This window comes from Xiphophorus maculatus, chromosome 13 (genome assembly GCF_002775205.1).
Source record: "Xiphophorus maculatus strain JP 163 A chromosome 13, X_maculatus-5.0-male, whole genome shotgun sequence".
Taxonomy (NCBI): Eukaryota; Metazoa; Chordata; class Actinopteri; order Cyprinodontiformes; family Poeciliidae; genus Xiphophorus; species Xiphophorus maculatus.
Window position 1 is genome coordinate 1,544,288 of NC_036455.1, and position 20,140 is coordinate 1,564,427.

The window sequence follows — 20,140 nt, forward strand, 5'->3', positions numbered from 1 at the left end:
GACTCACATCCAAGTGCAGCTCTGAGCCCACTGGTGAGCCCACATGTCCCTGTCACCATGCATTTGCCAGCTACTTGTGTTATGTCTTGCTGGAGTGACAGCATCAGTTATGCTGCCTGCGAGACATCACGGATCATGTTCGCTGTGCCACCAGCAAGAGAGCTGCGACGCGGAGACGGCCACGGGGTCTCGGAGTAGATAATGTCAGGCTACTCGGAGCGGATAGAGCTGCTGTGGGATATGCCGTCTGACAGGGAGACGCCTGCACGTCGCCGAGCTGAGCGGGGAGATGTTCTGGTGGCCGATGGGACTGACGGCTGTCACGATCCATTCCCTACATTTTGTATTTCTGCAAAAGCAAACGACTCGGTTCAAGAGTCAGTGCTTTCCTCCATGCTGCAAGTCATTTTGATGTTTTGAGTTCAAATAATATTCGGTGCACTCGTTAATATTTGTGGAACAAAACTGTGTCAGATTTGATTAAGCAAATTAGCTTTGGAGTGACACTGTCTCGGTTTAAGATCTTTAAACATCACTGAAGCTCCAGCAAGAACACAGCAGGATAAAAACATTCAGGGTCTCCTCAGGCAGGTGGTCAACAGGAAGTAGATTTCACAGACCACACCATGCAACTGAAAATCCTATTTTTAACACCCTGGCAGTTAGAGCAATTAAAAACACATTTATGAAACATAAAATACTAACATCAGCAGGATATGAACATTTTCACAGTGAAGAGACTGTATATCTGTAAATCAGTGGTGAATTGCACATGAAATAGAGTCGAAATAAAGGAAATATTTCAACTTTATTTCATGTGCAAGTTCGCCGTGTTGTCTATGGCTTGTGGTAAGCAAAAAAGTGTCATTCTCTCAATTGCTTTCTAGCTGCTCTAAATCAAAAGGCCAGATTTGTGGAGGCGATACACTAATTCTTATTCCAGTTGACTTGTGAATCTCTGCAGCTCTTCCAAAGTATCCAAGAGTCCCTTGGCTTCTTTAACTCTTCCTGTCTTGTTTTGTCTCAGACGTTTTGCAGTTGTGCCATACAATTTATATTTTTAGATGTCTGTCTGCTGTGTTCATTCATCTTCACGATGCTGTTTGCTCAGTAATTTTCTCTCACAAATGCCTGATATTTTCAGAGGACAGCTGGATTTATACCGAGATTTATTTACTAACATGTTCAGCTCTGGATACTATTTAGAAGTATAATAATACCATTGCATTGCAGATCTTTATAAAGTAACTTGAAAAATATGCACAATTTTCTTACACTTTATAACCATGTGCACTGTTCAGTTTTTTACATTACTAAATGTAAAATACTTTTTACACTTACACACAAATATGTAAAATACAAATATATGGATTTTATAAGAATTATTTGTGTCATTATTTTATCAGTTAATGCAGACAAAAGTCTGCAAAAAAAATAAATACATCAAAATAGAAAAGCAACAACTAATTTACAAAATGTCAGGAACACAATATAAATCCCTCAAGATTTTTAGTAGAATAAAACATTCAACAACGGCTGCTTCTCCTTTAATAGTTCGATTTGTAAATTCGTAAACGAAAACGTTGAATCAAACAAAGCTGGACCAAGGTTAGGCTTAGTGGAGATATTGTTATGAAAGACATTTATATGCAGCAACAACCCGCTGCTGTGGCAGCACGATCAGAGCCAAGCAGGAAGAAGCAGGTATATCCATCAGATTAACACACAGTAATGTCTTCCTGCTCTGGCCTCCAGCATCAGTAATTTATCAATGCAAAGCTAATAGCATCAATATGAATCTAACTAAAAATCAATATTTCATTATCTAATTGTTAGTGGGAATGAAGAGGGATGATTGTGGGAGAAAAAGCGTCAGAGAGCATCTGGAGTTCACAGAGACATCTGGAGGACAAACTCATACCGGAGCTGCACTCTGTTCCAGGCACGAGGGAAAGAGGAGGAATTACTTTGACTTTTCTTTAAAAAAAAAAAAAAATAATAATAATAATAATATCAAATATTTAGTTGTACAATGCTCCTAAAAGGTTAAAGCTGTGCTAGGGAATGTGCCAAACAAACAATGCTGCAGTCTGAGCTGGAGCATTAAAAATACAGACACATGAAACTGGCACAATCATCCCGGGCCTCTTACATCCATAACTTATGTGTTGGGAAAAGTCAATAGGATCCAGTCTGGGAAACCAGCAGAAAATCCATTCCGTTTCATCCTTTCTGTAGCTTTTACGCCGAGCATTGGCAACCGAAAGAATCAGAAACAAACAGTGTATGTATTTTTTCATAAAACCTTTAGCCAGAAGTGCATCTGATTTTTCTTTTACTAAGGTTTTCTACTCTTCCAGCCTTTGTCATGTTGAACTCTCTTAATTGGGTTAGTTTGCACATGAGATAAGAGGCAGGAGGGCAGCTTTAGCATATGTAATTAAATGCAAAATGGTGACCATCAAATCAATTTTTACTTTATTGATGCGACAATAATAAGATTATTGATGAGATTATTAACTCAAACACAATGCTGAGTTAATTCCTTCCTGGTCCTCCCATATGACTCATCCTCTTGTTGCATTTTGATTATTTTAATTAGTATTCAAAGCCCTTGAACTTTTCACAAGTTATAATATTACAACTGTTAACTCGAATGTGTGTTTTTGTGCAGTAGACCATCAACCAGAATAATTTTGGGTTTTTTCTCCACTGCCTTTGCACATCTAGAGCAAAATTTATTCCCACTGTTCTTTGCAAATACAAATTCATTGGACTTAGGTCTGGACGTTGACTGGGCCATGTTGTTGCCCTCAAGTATTTCACACCCTCTTACTGTTTTTCTTCCAGGATCCCCTTTTCATTGAGCTCCATCCATCATTGAACATCTTCTTCTACATGCTTGCTGTGTTTCCTACATAGTTTATGACAAACTGCAACTTTACTCTTCCATAAAGTATAGATCTTTGGCGTGCAAGGCTAATAGTTGTCATGTTAACAGACTTTCCCTGCTGCCGTCCCAGAATTAGTTTGGTCTGTTTGGATGCTTCTCTGATTGTGCATGTTTCAGAATAATCCTCTCCTTGCTCATGCAGGTGGCTGGTCATGTTTTGGTTGGACTACCACTGAGCCACGCCCTTTCCATTCTCACATAAACTGAATTCTGCTAGAACTTTATCCCTGATCCAACTCCTCTGTTCTTCATCATGCCGTTTGTTCAGTTCTGTTTTCTAAGGTTTTCACAGAACAGCTGTGCTTGTGCAGAAATTTAATTACAAATAGTTTCACTAATTAAGTGATATCTGAAGGAAAATAGTTGCACTGATTTTTAGAGTAAGGTGACCTGAACAATGTATGACAAACTTCGTGATGACCTATCGCATGAAATCCCCATAAGATACATTACAGTTTTTGCTTATAGCACGACAAAATGTAGACAAGCTCAAGGGGGATCTGCAACTAAGATCAGATAAGTTTTTGCACTTGTGGAAGTGATGTCGGTTGGTTAGGAAAGGAATTATATTTGTTAACTGTGATGGTTTGTATTAAGGACTCTGCAAAACATTAAAGTTGTATTATGTTGTTCAGGCTCTGCAAACATACAAAATAGCACAAAAATGCTAAGTTATGTTATTGTTAAGTAAAGCTCAAGGAGAGTGTGTTTTCAGCATAAATTCAAGATTTTTCTGTTTTATTTAAATAATTTTACTGGGTTACTTGAAGGATTTAATCTGAACACACAGTGACCTCCTGCTAGTATTCTTTGACCTCACTTGACATCCTGCAGGGATTTCTAAAAATATAACACTTAGAGGTAATCCTGTGCACTGACATAGGCTAAAATCAATTCCTGCCAGCGGTTACACCTTTTAACAAGTCAAACAGAGCAGCAGTTTTGTGCTGTTCCTGCTTGAGCTCAGAAATGAGAATATAGCTGAGCTTCCTGGGATGCCTGCTGTATTCATCAGAAACAGGATTCATGTAAAGCCTCTTGGTACCTCGGGGTATGCTGTAACATCATTTGGTTCCTAAAGGTGGGGAAAGACATTAAAATCCTGGCTGTGAGTATGAACGTAGGAGAGAGACTATCTGCATTATACAGGTCCTTGGAGGCATCACAGCTGTATACTGCAGTTGTTTGAAAGCCAGAGCATAGATCTCTGAGGTAAAGGTGTTATTTGTTATGTTAGGGGAGCCCATCATGCTCCAACACTTGTTAATGTATGTTGTAATTTATGAAATGGTTATTTACAGGCTTTAAATCTGGAGCTTAAAGAGGAAAGAGGGGCTTCTGGTATAATTGCTGTGGAGCAAAGTACGTGACAAAGCCGGGGAACTGGAAGGAAGCCAGATCGCTCTTCTGTCAGGCACTAATAACACATCACGGTGACAGAGACGGGGCCTCCTCTCTACCTTGCTGTATTGATCTCCCATCTCTCTGTTAATAGTCCTGTTAAACACCAGCTCTCGGCTCTTAGCTGTATCCAAGCCCACTTAACAATGAAATTCCCAACCCCCTCACATCTCGCAGTTTAAAATGTCTCTGAGGCAGAGAAAACAGCCGGGGGCGAAACCGTTGGATTTCAGGCTTGGAAATTCACCTTTTACCGCACTATAATACGCTTTGCCCTCTGTATAAGTCTGTCTTCATTTTAAGGTAAATCACTTACAGGAAAATCAAACATTTTATAATAATAAACAGCTGCAAACAGCACAGAAACTAAAGAGCATATGTGTGTACAGGTAGGAGAATCGTTGCTGGACCGGTTGGAGGAAAGCCACCATGACGCACCAAATTTACATTACATTTAAAGCAAAATAAAGGGTGTGAGGCTAGAAAAAAACAGATTTATAAACTATTAAATAAAATCCCAACTACTGGATAAACCACAACATTTTAAAGAAGCGAGAAGGGATTGTTTAGTACTCTGCAAAATGTCTTGGTCATTTGGGAATTCAAGATAATCGTAGCAAACAAAAATCACATGTGGGGTTCATCAAGGATTCAATCTGGGGTCTCTCTCATTCAATATAAATAAGCTCCGCCCAACTGAGGTCATGGGGACCACAACTTGTCTTACCTAGAATTTGCTGATTCCACTTAACTTTATATCTCAGTGTCACTATGTAACTTAATCACTTAATGTGTCCTATCAAAGAATTGATTAATCAGAATTTTCTCCAGCTTGATAATTTAATATTTACAAATTATTTTTGGGCCCAGAAATTCAAGGACTTGGTTTTGAGCTGACAGATTTCACAGCAGAGCCCCAAAAGGAGCAATGACACCAACTCGCTCACAAATAGATTAAAAACAATCTTCTCATAAGCATCAAGCCTAAAACCTGTCTAATATACAACAAATGAATATGTTTAGGCAGTAAACTTTGCATTAGATATTTGCAGAAGTGAGAGGAGGGAGCAAGTCTAAGAATAATCAAAGATGTCCATACAGCACAAAGTCCAGAGGGAGTCCAAGTCTTTAGTCAAGGACTTATGTTTTATTAGTTGAATGATATAAAACATGACAAAATGCCTGCTCAAAGAGAATCAAAGACTCTCAGCCTTTCCCACAAGGGCGTCTATGTAGGCCAAAAGCTCCTCCTGGTTCTCCCTGCATGTCTGTTTCTCTCCTGTGCAGCGGAAGCTGCTTTGGAAACAGACTAAGAAGCTCCTCCTCCAACAAGACTTACTGAGAAAATATTTCTAATGTAGCCGTAAAGAGCATCTTTAAATTCCTTATTTGTGCCTGCCTTTTTAAACCACGGTTCAATCCATTTAGCTGAACAGGACTCAGGTTTTTATTGTAGGATTTTAATTATCAAAGATAACACTTGACGTCAATCGGAAATTAAGAGAACACTAATTTGTCACAATTTGCAACCCTTTTAAGAGAAATCAACACAACAAAAACAGTCTCTGAAACACTTGAAACAAAAGGGAAAAGAAAAGCTGGGCGAATTTAACTTTGTGTTTGTAGTTTGAAACTTTTTTTGATAATGCGTTTGCTCTCCGACAGCAGCAAGAATTTTTCCAGAAAAAAAAAAAACCTCACACATCTTTGTAACTAAACAGGAGCATAAATGTGATGTTGGTTGTTTTTGATTTCACCGATGCTTCAAGAAGGAAATTCTGGCTTTGGTTGAGGGGCTTTGAAGAAAGCTTTCTTAAAGGTGTGCAATGTTTTTCTCCTCTCAAAGCAGCATTTGATTTTTATTTATCCTGCTAATGTCAGACAAACACGCACACACATCCACACACTGAGATCAGAGGAATCTTAAGACACAGAATGTGGTACTCCAGACTTTCAGACTAGAAATCTTCCTAGACAGACGGAAAAAGCAACTAATATTTATCAGCTATAGCTTAGCTGAAAGTGTTTCTGAGAGGGAAGAATGCTTCTCGTCTGTACAAAGGACAAAAGTACATACTTTTTATAGTTTTAGTTTTAGTGAGAAAGTGAGCAGCAGCATGCTGGTGATGCATCAACCTTCCAGACCCCTCAGGTCTTCTGGTTCTGCTCTGCATCCACAGAACCAGAACCAAACATGGAGAAGCAGCATCCAGCTTCTATGCGCCACAAATCTGGAACAAACTTCCAGAAAACAATGAGTTCCTTTAAATCTTTACTAAAAATCTACCTTTTTGTAGCTGTCTTTGATTAATAGTAACTGGAACACTGATTAATATATCTGATATTTTTGTGATGATAATTATTTTTAATGAGTGTTTGACAAAATGTATTGTTTGCTGTTAGTTCACAACTGGTTACAGTGTTGTGTGTTCATCATGTGCAGCCCTTTAAACTGCTTTGTTGCTGAAATGAGCCACACAAATAAAGTTGGTGTGACTTAATGACTGAGCAGAAGCTCACTTAAAAATAATCCAAGTGAAATTAAAGCCTTGAAGCTTTGACGGTACAGTCGGAATCTTTGTATTTATGGAGACAAGACTTTCCAGCTACAAAGGAATAGCTTTAAATCTAAATGTTGTTGAGCTGTAATCATCCATTACAGTTTATGAAAAGGTAAAAGTTTATTTCTTGAATAAAGCAGCCCTTTCACAGGCTATTAAATGCAACATATTTCCTTAAGCCTTGCTGGGCATTTAGTTGGTAGCTTTGGCACTTTTAGCAGGTCTGCAGTTTCTGCATGGTGATCTCATGCTCATATGCACCGTTTAGTAAATCTTGTCCACGTGCAAAATTTTTTTGGTATTATCCTCTGAGAACATAATCACTCGCGGTTAATTTGGCTGCAACTTAAACGCGATTAAATTAGATCATTTTTATTTTTCTCTTTGACCGTTGAAGCGATCAGCAGAACATTTCCTTTTTGTGCTGCAACGACATTGCCGCATATGCATTTTATCTTCCGTTTGTGGGCTAAACATTTGTCCCACGTATCTTGTGTTCTGCGATAGGAGATACTTATTCACATGAAGACCAGCAGACAGAATGCATCTAAGTTTTGCTGCCAGCTTGCAGACGACTCTTTAGTGCTGTAATTCAAACCCTCATTTTCCCAGTAGATTTTGTGCCCACTGGCATCCAGCATTGTGTGGTTAAAGCCAAGTTTTTTTTTTCAGGAGCTATTCTAAAAGCAGATGGTCTCATTATTTTAAGGCTTTTGCATTGTGCAATCAGCATTCATGTCCTAATGACAAGTTAAAGGGGGCGGAGGGAAATGTGTCCCTTTACTGTGGAACACACACAAATACAGGAGTTTATAACATCTCAACCCCCGACTTTGCTTTTAAATGCTTTTCTATTTAAAGTGTTGTACAATACGATTACATTTTTCCCCCACTGATGTGAAGTATTCATCACAGCGGCTGTAAAACTCCAGCGCTCTGATTCTGTTCCTGTCGTGTTGCCAAATGATTCATAAACTCTGCTGAGCCGGCAATTTGCTGCAACGTGAACAATTTTTTTTTTTTTTACCCCTGAAATGTGCGGCGTAACGGCCTCATTCTGAATTATGGCGTTGCTGAAAGTGGCAATCATGTTGCCGAATTACTCATACCTGTTTGAATGAAAAAGAATTAGAGGACAGAGAATGACAATGCACGTCTCGGGTTTTGCAGGAAAGCAGCAGCTGCCTCCTCCTAACTCTTCTTTATGAATTTCCTTCCTCTGGAACTACGAGATTTTGTGCACATCTTTCTCTTTGTCTCGTGGAAAAATCTGTGAACCATTTCTCAGAGCAACAGCAGATCAATATCTTTGGCTGGAGGAAAAAAACAACAAACTATCAATATGAAAAGATCCAGCAGCTGTAGATTATCTTTTTCTTTCTTTTATGGAGTTATTTGAAAGGACTGAACAGAGAGATGAAAGATAAAAAATAGGGTTTCTCACAGAGAGGGCCCCCGAGGCTCAGCGTTCGGATCCTTTGCTGCTGCTCAGGACTCGTCATGCTTGTCATGTTGATGTTCCTGAAGGTGGCTTCATTGGAAGGGCTGGGAGGGAAAAGGAGATGAAATATTCACTGATAAAGTTCTCGCTGTAAAACAGACCTGCATCACAAAATACACTGCTTTGCACAGATATTAAGAAGGTTTTAACCCTTCCACAATTTGTCTCGTCACAACTGCAGTTTCTTAATACATATTAATGAGGTTAAATATGTTCAATATAAAATTTCAATTTATTCTGGTAGATTACATGTGCATATGTACTCATTTCCCTTCAGCTCTGAATCTGACATTGTTCACAGCAACTTTGGAGAAGCTCCAATGAGACCAAAGTGAAACTTTCTGAATTGTATGCAAAATACTAACTGCGGGAGAAAACTAACACACATCTTTCTGAACACATCACCCTTTACTGTGAAACACGGTGGTGGCAGCATCATGGTGCAGGAATGCTATTCTTCAGCATGAAGAAAGAAGCTAATCGGAGTTCAAGCGAACAGTGACACAAGTAAACAAAGAAATGTTGGAAGAAAACCTGTTGGAGGCAGCGGAAGACTTGAGACTGGGACAGGTATGCATTACTTTGTGTTCCATCAGAAAAAATATTAATACAATACTCTAAAGGTTTGAAATAAGAGCAACAAGCAAGGATAGTTTTGAAAAGCTCTGGATACATTAAACATTTACTGCAGTATGTCTAAAAAAAGCTGGTAATCCTTTCAACCTATCAGAAAGCTGGATGCTGATAATGCTGCTCTCATTTCCATTCTCATCAGTTTCTCATTGCGACTTCCTCTGTTTATCATTTAAAATGATCAAAAATCAAAAAATGCACTTAAGCTCACATAAGAATTTTTTATTGGTATAGCAGATACATTTTAAATGACATCCGAGTCATGCAGCTTTCACCAACCAATAGTGATTTTGCCCAGTTGAAAACATCTGTGTTTAATACTATTGTTTTGTTTTTGTTTTTGTGCCTGTGTGGAGTGTAATATGAAGTGACATTTACCTACAAAAGTCTATAAATCATGTCTTGACTCAGCATACTGACTAACTTATAGCCATGCAAACAAAACTCTTCAGGATATTTTCCCGTTCATTTCTCATTGACTTCTAAAGTCTGAATAAAAACAATAATATTTTAAATAATGGTGCGTTGTTGTTATAGGATTCCTTTTTAAGAATCTCCGATTCATTCTCAAACTTTATCAGATTAAAAACAGAATTTTTTTTTAACTCAATATCAATACTGAATAAAAATAGTGCACTTAAAAAGTAATAATCCCACACAAATTTCCAACTGTCAAACCTATGGCCTTACCTGTCAAATCATGAATTAATGGGGATTAACTACATTTATCATTCACTTTGAACAGATGTGATTCCTGCCAGACCTGTAGAATCAAGATATTCCTTAAGTTGGACCTGTCTGACAACATGAAGTAGGTTAAAATAAAACACATCATGACCATCAGTGAGGAACAAGACACACATTCACTCCTCCACTTGAGGCAGAGACTGACTTCTGACCCGGAGCGAGCCGTTCTGTTCTGAGTCACACAGCAGCACAGCAACTCTTCTTGTGCTAACTTTATATCATGTTTCGCAGTCGTCTTTCAAGCCGTCTTTGTAGGAATGTGCAGAACAATTCTGGTGCTTTCCAACCTCCTAAGTTCCAACTGATGGAAACATTACAGAAGTATCCCCTGCAGCTGTTGCTGCAGTTCCCGCTGGTCACCAACAGGGGGCGATAGCATGGCTTAATGCCCTGCGCGGCACATACTGACATAGCACCAGAAACAAGGAAAAGTAATATGATATGTACAATCTGTTACGTGTCCTTTGCTGGTTCCAATCTTTCCCCAGCTTTCTTTAATTGTCTCTGTTTTAATTGCTCCCTTGTCTCCCTCTCTACTCTTTTTGATTCTGTCTCTTTTCTTCCTCTTTCTCCTCAGCTCACCCCACCCTGTCCACATTTCCTTTGGCCTCGAGTCAGGCAGGGCAGCTGCAAAAGGCCTCTCCAATGCAGGCTGATGAGAAGTGACAGCTCTCTGTATCACTCCCTGGCACTGACAACTGACAGATGGATAGCACTCACACACACTGCAGGGGGAGAGGGAGGGAAGAGAGGGAAGCGCCACAGAGGAGGATGGTTCTCCGGCGTTATTCTCTTTCCTCATGGAGCGGCTGCGTGACTGAGGACTGGGTAGAAAAACAAACCGTGCCAAACCTTAAGCTCTTTTATCCTCACAGGCACAAACAGAAACGGGGCTCAAGCACAATGAAACTGCTTGCATGTACAAAGAACAACACCTGCACTAAAATCCTGACAAAAGTAAACAAATCGTCAGTTAGCCTGTAACTTAAATTAGAAAAATACAATTTCAGCCCGTCAGATTATTATTTTTTTCCCCCCACTTCTAAGGTATCGTTTTCCTTGCATCCTTGCAGTCTCAGAGGCTCTCTTTGTTTTTCTGATCACTCACATGCCAGATGTTTAACACATTATCACGGCTGTGAAAATGCTGCCTGGCGGATGCCATCACATTCGACTTGTGAATGTGAGGATATTTGAGTTTTTGACACATTGATGAAGTATGATGAACCATCACGGCTTTGTAATCGAGTTCCATATTGGGAAAACAAACAAAACTACCTGATAGAATGAGTTTTTTTTTTTTTTTATTTAAATCTTGATTAACATGGGAAAGTAAAAAGAAAAGAAGTCAAGATAGATTTTTGACCATCCTGTTCAGGATCTCAACTTGGCAGATTATTAATTAAGGGTGTTTATGCAACTGGTTTTTGAGATATACATGCTGCATCGTCATACAAGTAGTTTTAATACGGAAGGAATTGCATGTGCACTAAATTGTGATCAATACAATTTTCCCATATGCTGAATAAATAAAAAAATGTGGTACCAGCAATGTCTGTGTGTGAGGGTGTTAATAATTGTAGATGCTGTACTTGTATATAAGACTTATAACTTTACTCCTCCATTCACTCCCACTTAGTGGAAAGACAACAATTATTTGGTCATTTTTCAAATCTAAAGGGCCTCCAATCAGTATACTGATTTGATTTGGACTAAGATAAAGAAATAGATATCAGTAATAGTTAGATGAGACCAGAAATTAAACTTTTTCCAACACATATAGGCATTAAATATATGTTTACTTGGGTCGTTAGTTTTGGTTCAAGTTTTACTCTCTTTTACTAAAGTGTGTAGAAAAATTTGATTTGAGGTTTGACCAGTATATGGAGTAGTACTTAGTTCAGTCTCTGATGAGTCTAATACCAATAAAGCATTGAAAATATACTTTTATTTTGTTTTTTGCATAGAAAATGTCTTTTTTTTATGAATCCCCAATGATATTTTAAATAATCTTTGTCCTGTGTAACATAATCCTAATGAGGTGTAACTATTTTAAACATGGAATATTTTAACCAGGCATGGTCAACCGCACTATGAACTCTACAAATCTGGAGCAATCCTTTAATGTAGTCTTGATCCTGACATCATCTTAACAAGGAAAAGAGCTGAAAAGTATGAGGTAAAAGGAAAAAGATTACAACTGGAACACAATGTCCATGTTTTGTTATAATCCAAAGACAGAACTTTCATTGAACATATGTGATTTTAGGATCAATCTTGGAGTATTCCAGAGAGTTTGTAGCTTCCTGGATATAATTTCGTCTCATTCTTCAGGAAATACTCATCATCAAGACCAAGTGCCCAAAGACTTCAGGCGTCAATTTGAGGAGGAGACGTTTTTCAGCGCTCACATGATCTGAAGATAAATTTAACAAAAGTCAAACAGGAGACCACAGTCAGTTTGACGACAGAACTTGACGACAGCTTGGGGTGAAGGCAGCTGGGCACAGACCAGTTAGTCATTAAAGCTGACGCTACTAAGCGACCCACAAATTGTATGAAACACACTGACAGATGTCAAGTTCTTACTAAACGTTCTCATGTTTAGTAAGAAATGTTCTTAAATGCCATCTTTTCCAAAAAAACTACCTCAGTAGAAAGGAAAAAAACAAAAAGACTAAAACATTGATTGGTTTGTAAGATAAATATCCATTCAAGCAAAGACTCCTTTAGCACAAACCACATTATATCTAATGAGTCCTTTGTTTTATGGTTGTGTGCTGCACTGAATAGTCTTGTAATTAATACGTCAGCCCTTCTCATCAGATCCAGTGGGCAGGGTTAGCACTTGCTCTGGTCAGGGAAAGCTTTTAAAACATGGTGGCTGCCTTTATAGGAAACGAAACTGCCCTCTCAGTTTTACTCTTACTCTAAAATAGAGAAGCAGCAGCTTTTAATAAACAACAAATAATATATGAGCGTGTTTTCTATTATCATTCTGCTTCTATCTGCTTTATTGTGCAGCACACAATGCCAATTTGAGTCTCAGTTCATTTATTGGGCACATTTAAGTCATGTGAGCTGGATCAAAGTGCATTAAAACACATAATTAAAGTAAAAACTGGACAAATAAATAAACAATTCAATTTGATCTCGCAGATTTATTTTTCTTCAGTTTAAATTTTTTCTTCCATGTTTGAAAAGATTTGTATTTAGGCTATCTGTAGTGACACTCAGAAAGTTTGGACTTTGACTAGATTCTCCAAACTTCTTCCGAGACATTCAGAGACTGTGTTCCTGGGGTTCTTCAAAAGCTTTAGGCACAAACATACGAGCTCTGGACTGACACAACCAAACGTTCTGTCAGTCATCGAGATGTTGTATTTTTGTTTTTTAAAGAAAAGTGTCTAATTCTTGGCTTAACAAGGAGGATTTACTCTCATAAAGATAAAACCCAACACTGATATGAATCACCTTTCCTTTATATGACAACAGCGGTTGATAATGACTCTCTAAATGCTGCTTGTGTTGATAATAATATGACATGCATCTAAACGCATTCACCGTGGCAAGGTGTGAGAGCGAAGCTACATCCAGTTCAGCAGAGAAGAGTTTCGAGCAGTAATCAAACCACACACACACCCATGCACGCCTACACTCCTCCCTGTAAGAAATCAAATTTTACACTTAACAGACTCACACGGAGATTTGGCAAAGTTGGCTTTCAAACAAAGCGAGCCCACACTTGATTTTAAGTTGGCACTCACTAAGCATCCACGCTGAGTCTGATTGAACTAATAAGCTCATGCCTGAAACCACAAGTGACACTCTAAAACAGCAGCAGTGTCATGTCTGAAACAGGCGGCGCCACACCGAGGCAGCGATGACACAAGCATTGTGTACAGGGGGGTGAGGAGTATGGTAATGTTGTCAGAGAACCCCGGAGGCTTCAGAGCCATCACACAGCAAAACAAGAAGCCTGGCAATATGCTGTCTTGTTACTGGCTGGCACATATTCCGTCAGTCTTCCAAACGCCAGCCTGCTCCTCCGATTACTTCCTCTCCACTTCCTGCGTCTCTCTCAGACTGTTTGACCCTTTCTAATTATGTAAAAAGTTATTTATTTCTGTCTGGAGGGCAAAACTCCCCATTAGATCATCATAAATCATGATCTTTTCTAAAAAAGTATGATTGTTTATGTGTTGATCCCTATAGGCGGCTTGCTTTCTTGAAACAGAGGCCAGATTTGCCGATTTTGACTCTCAGCCAGGAGGGCTGGACTGTGGAGCCAGCGGCCGCATGGCTGCCAGGAAAACCTGAGAACAGACGGTTTGATCGGACGCTGCAGCTTGTTCCTTTGCTCTTCCTGGAGTGATAGAGCTGGACTTATTTTAACAGCTTCCACATTATAAACTAAAGTGTCATCAAAAAAACCAAACAATAAAGCCACAGTAGTTTATACAGTTGCATCATATAGAAACACCCATCTTATTAAGTAGCACCCCAGAAAGATGCATGGACATAAAAAACATGAAAAAACAAACAATTAAAACAATTCAATCTTGTAGATGATTTCATAGGAGTATTTTGGAGATTAAAATGTGACTTTTTCAGTTGTTTTAATTTTTGTACACAGCAAAAGGACAAAATCTTACCAAGTATTTATGGATAGTCTAAATATCTCAGTGCTCTTAAAATAAGACAAAAACTTGCAAATAGCTTTTCAGGAAGCTGTAGGATTTTCCTTTAAGTCAATAATTACTTAATATTAACTTTTAATAAGTTCCACTGGCAGATTATTTCACTTATAACAAGACATGTTGCCCATGTTGTAAGTGAAATAATCTCCCAGTGGAACTTGTATTTTTCTCCCATATGCAAATTTCTTACATGCAAATTTCTGATCCAACAGCGTTAATTTTAGACAGTAAGAAGCAAACAAAAAATAATGTACTGTGTCCTTTTATACACCGTTTCTAATATCTGGTTACAGTGTATGTTGCTTAAAAACTCAGAGAATATACGGCGACACAATAAGCAAGATTTGGTCCTTGCATTCTGAATCCCTGTCTGCAGTAAAACACAACAAGTGTTCCAACTTAAGTCCTGAAATGAACCTTTCCTTGTGCATTCAAACCCAAATGAACCCACAACGTGAACAAAGCAGAAATCTCCCTCAAAGCTTAATCACAAAAGGTCAGCTTGTGAAGTGAGAAACAGATTAAATTAGCATAGTATTAGACATGTAAAATGATTCCTGTCAAATCAAAGTGCAGCACAATTATAATATGTTAATTACTTATTTCATTAAGGGAGCTGATTGCAGAGCGGTGAGGAAATCATGCGGCCAGAAACACCTGGAACAGAGGTTATGGAGCTCGAAACATACTCTTCCTCTTTTGTCCCTCCTCTCCAACTCTTTTCCTTCTCTGCTCGTCTCTTCTCACAGATTCACACTTTGGATTTACGCGCACAATCATTAATTGCCTGACTGTGCCGCACAAAAATGTTTCAAAGGGCGAAGGACTTCTCATTTGTTCATCAAAGGGGAGCTGATGAGCAGTGTGTGATTATATGACCTACCCACAATTATCCTCAAGGGAACAGAGCGGCAAAAACAGAAAGCAGGGAGTTTTTTTTATACTGAAAAATAAAATCAGATTTTACCAGTGAAATCCAAAATTACATTTCTCTAGGGATGCAAAAATTAAACTGTCAATTCTAAGTAAAATAATAAAGCAAAGTGATGTTTGTGGTTCTTTCTTTTTGGAACTTATAGACAAATTATAGACACACTTTGCTTTGCAAATGGAAATTTTGATCATATAAAGAAATTGTGAGCAAAAATCCTCACCTTAAATACTTTGGTTTTTTATATTGATGTCCATCTGCCTAAGCTGCTAATGCTGGTAACTCAAAATTGTATGATTCTGGCGTTGTGGTAGAGAAATGTCTAGTTTATATTACAGCTTATTCATGTGTCTGAATGAACTACAAGTAAACATAATGGGGAATTTACCTTTTCCTTCTACAATTCACTTACACTTTAAAAAAAATTGCTGATAAGAATACAGCTATAGGCACTTCAAACTACTTAAATAGTCAGAAATAATTACCAAACTACCATGCATTTACACGTAGTGAGTAAAAAAAGTGTGTTAGTATCCTAGGAAACGAACTATGCTAGAAACTTTTCACAAATATTTGTTGTCTGCGAATAGAAGATCTTGCTTATGATCCCAAAGCAAGCATACAACGTCAACAACTCCTACATAGCTGGAAGAAAAAGAGCTTGGGAGAAAATGTATCTCAAAGTTTGATCCGACATCTAAAGTAAAAACATTATATATTTTTGTAAAACTCCAAAGAGAAAGCAATATATCAATATACTGAGGTCATAGGGAGCACAGTTTGCAGAAACAGCTTTGAGTCCTCAATTGTTATCCACATCCGGATCTCAAGCACTTCAGCATGAGGCTCATCAGCAAAACCGCTGTTTGTTTTAGAGTGCAACAGTTATGGCAAACAAAAAATCTGAAGTTGTAAACTTCGAGTTGTAACCCTAATTGAAACTTGCCTTCATCTCCTTCTTGCCAAAAATACAGTGAAGACAGAACTCCCTAAAATAAATGTTAAACATTTAAGGTAAAACTAAATACACAGGGGATACTGCTTGGACGAAAGCACACAACAAACCATTCAGTGAGTAATGGGAAACTAATATGAGTCACAAGTACTTCCCATGTATCAAATAAGTGAATTATGGTGGCTACTGTTTTTTACAGTTGTTAAAAAAAAGAATACCTAAAGCAACACCGGCATTGACACAATCAGTACTACAATAATTGTTCTAAGTAGTTGATATGAGGAGAAAATCAGTAAATAGATCATGGTCACTCCAACAACTTTTAAGATGATGCCTCGTTAAGAGTTTTAAACTGCTACTTTTCTGACTTCCTGCAGTCACTAGCTGTGCTGCAATGCAAAAATGTACAAAATTTAGAACACTCTTTTCTCTATCTGAGCATTTTCCAACAGAATATGTTAAACTAACCTGCCGATGGTATTGAAGACAGTCTTTAGGATTCTTTTGGGTACCGTTATAGTTCAGGTAAAGGAACAAAACATCACGAATTAGTGTGCTTCACAAAATATCAATGTTTTCAATCCCTGGGAACTAAATGACGCGGTAAGCAATGCAAGTTTTATACCTATAGGACAGTAACTGTTTAAGACATTTAAGCTTTAATTAATTAGAGAAAGGATTGTGTTCCTCTGGATTTTGAGAAGAGAAAGCTTCATATCTAGGGTGAGTAATCTTTATTGTAGTCCGTGAGTTTCTCTTAGCTGTTCTTCAAAGTTCCTGATTGGCTCAATGGGAAACAAAATCAATTCCTTTTGGCCTTAAGGTTTTTCAGATTTACTACAATGAGCTCCTTCAGCTGCAGCTGCTAAAAATTACAAATGATTTTTATTTTTAAAGTTGGCAATTTGTAGATCATTCAAGGCCCGTATGAAACAGGATAGACATTAATGAACAAATAAGATCTGCGGCTATTGTGTGAAAAAATAGCCAAGTAAAAAGTATCACCACCAGCCTCTCTCTTCCCAGGATAACACATTTAACACAGCAGAGTAATTAGTCAATTTTTGTCCGCGGGATATGAAACAATAGCCCTGTTTTTTTTTTTTTTTAAGTGTGCCATGTAAATTCATATGGGTAAAGAAATGCTTCAACTTCTGATCATGTAGTTTTTCAGGGCACATTAAATGCAGGTTGATTTGGCTGCTAAAGTTTGAAAGAAATACAAGGAGAGATAATTTTACCCCCCAGATGAAAACTGCTGACTGAGAAGGCATGAAAAAAGGATCAAAAAGTCAAAGTTTTTTTGGGTTGACATTTACTTAAACATTTAAAATATACATGATGACGCACAGAAAATGCTACTACTCTTATTATAAGTGCCCTTTAAGTATATAAAATAGAATAAAGAACAAGATGTTTTGGATATAGGGTATGTTGAAGCCAGCAGAATTTGTCCATGTGCAGGCACTGTTCAGTTCAGGTATTTTTTATCTGAACTTGAGTACAACACCTGCTTATGTAACTGGAAAGACTAACAGAGATGTGAGGCAGAGGAGATATTGATTATAGAGGTTTTTAAAATAATGTAACTCTTTTTTTTTACTTTTCTATGTGAGGTTTTTGTTTAAAGTTGGATTCCTTTAAAATCAGACTAAACTGAGCAACACATCATAATAGAGATAAACAGAAGGTGCAAGTAAGTGTAAGTAAAATAATTTCATAACTGGTAAGATAATAGAAAAATAAAATAACACAAAAAATTGAGCTCCGACAGCTTTCAGTCACTTTATAATCCATCAACAGATGTTTGTGTTTTCGTTTTTCAATTATTTTACGTGAAATGATTATTCTCACTATTTTAGCTTTTACACTAACATTGGATCTAGAGTAAATAAAAAATATTTTAATTTGCATTTCAGAGACGTAAACATTAGCAAGAGGCATAATTATAATAATGATGTCAACTTTCTTCGGCGTCAGCAGACATAGTTTGGAAAAGCTTTTTTCTTAGCACTTCAAGACAACATCATAAACACACTTGTGTGACATCATGGGGGAAAAAAACAAACAAAAAACGCCAAGATGGGAGTGAACTGTGAACCTCCATAATTCTGCTTCATTCTTAGATACAATGTCCAGATGCCTGAAGGTGCCATATTCATCTGTCCGGACAATTACATGCCAGTTTGAACAGTATCAGTATGTGCAACCATCAAACTGGAAGGAGATGGGCTCTGATGCGAGCATGAGTCCGTGGGGGAAGTGCATATCAGGTCCCAAAAAAAAAACAACTAAAGATCTTGTGAAAATACTGACAGAAACTAGTAAGATAATGTCAGTATCCACAGTAAGATGAGTCCTGTATTGACAAGTACTGAAAGGGAACTCAGTGATGAAGAAGCTATTACTCAAAAATCAACATTAAATGCCAAATCACAGTTTGAAAATGCACTGTTACCTTTATTCTTGGAGACGCATCTTCTTGTCTGATGAAATTAAAACTGAAGTGTTTGCCCATAGCAACCTTCATTACATTTGGAGGAAGAAGAGGGAAGCTGGCATGCCTGAGAACACCATCCCAACGATGAAATATGGGAGTTGGCAGAGACATCTTGTCACAGGAGGGACCAGTAAACTTCACAAAGTAGATGGCATCATGAGGAAAGAACATCAGGTGGAAATATTGACGTAGCATCCCCAGACATCCTACAGGATGTTAAAGCTGAAGGATGCAACTTTTATAGATTGTTTTTCTTTTACATATTTGTTGAAGCTATCACTACGTCCTGACAGTATGGTACAAGATCAATAATCTGTGTAAAAAAAAAATAAAAAATCAAGCTCCTCTGCTTTCTCCCATTGCCAACTAGAAGCAACCAATCAGAGCCCAGAGGCAGGTCTTAGTGTTGTCAGTCACAATCTTGTGTGGCGCCGCTCATTCCCCTCCACCTTCCCGATGGCTCTTTGTTAGGGGGGAACCACTACAGCTTCTCCTAGTCAAGCAGATCCTGTTGTGAATGCTCCGGCTAGTTAGCATGCTCACCGATGATAGCGGATAAATGTTTTTTCTATAAAAGGTTATTTAGTCAGCCAGAGGCACATTTAGCAGTGAATAAATGATGTTGAGTGACAGCGTTAAGACCTTCCTCCTGGTTCTGATTGGTTACTTTTGGTTGGGAAAGGTCCATTTCCCAACCAAAGCAATGGTAGCTCAGAGAGGAGGTCCATCTTTTCACAGATTATCTGTCTCATATTATACTGTCAAGACACAGTGACAGTAGTAAAAAACATTATTTACAGACGTTACATACTGCACCTTTAAAGGGGGTCTGCCGATCTACATTTACCTATAACATACCCCCAAGTTGGTTACTAAGTGGCCATGACACTTAGTAACCATCTCAGCTGCATCGACAAATTTGTGGACAAAGCTTAAAGAGTATGTGTGAGTAGAGTGATCCATAAACCTGAATCAGTTGAACAATTTCAATCAGGCTTTGATAAAGTCAAAGTTCCCCAAAAATATTGTAAAGATCTTGTGGACTGAGATGAAAAATATTTAACCCAATTCCAACAAGATTACCATACACTAAAGTAACAGATGTAAAGATCAATGTTTGATAAAGGTGACAACTAAAAAAAACAAACAAACAAAAAACAACAATTTTGTTAATCCCAACTGATTTATATCAGGTACATTTAAGTCTGGTTTAAAGTAAGACACATTTTGTGTGTAAATATCTGGTAATAACTGTAGC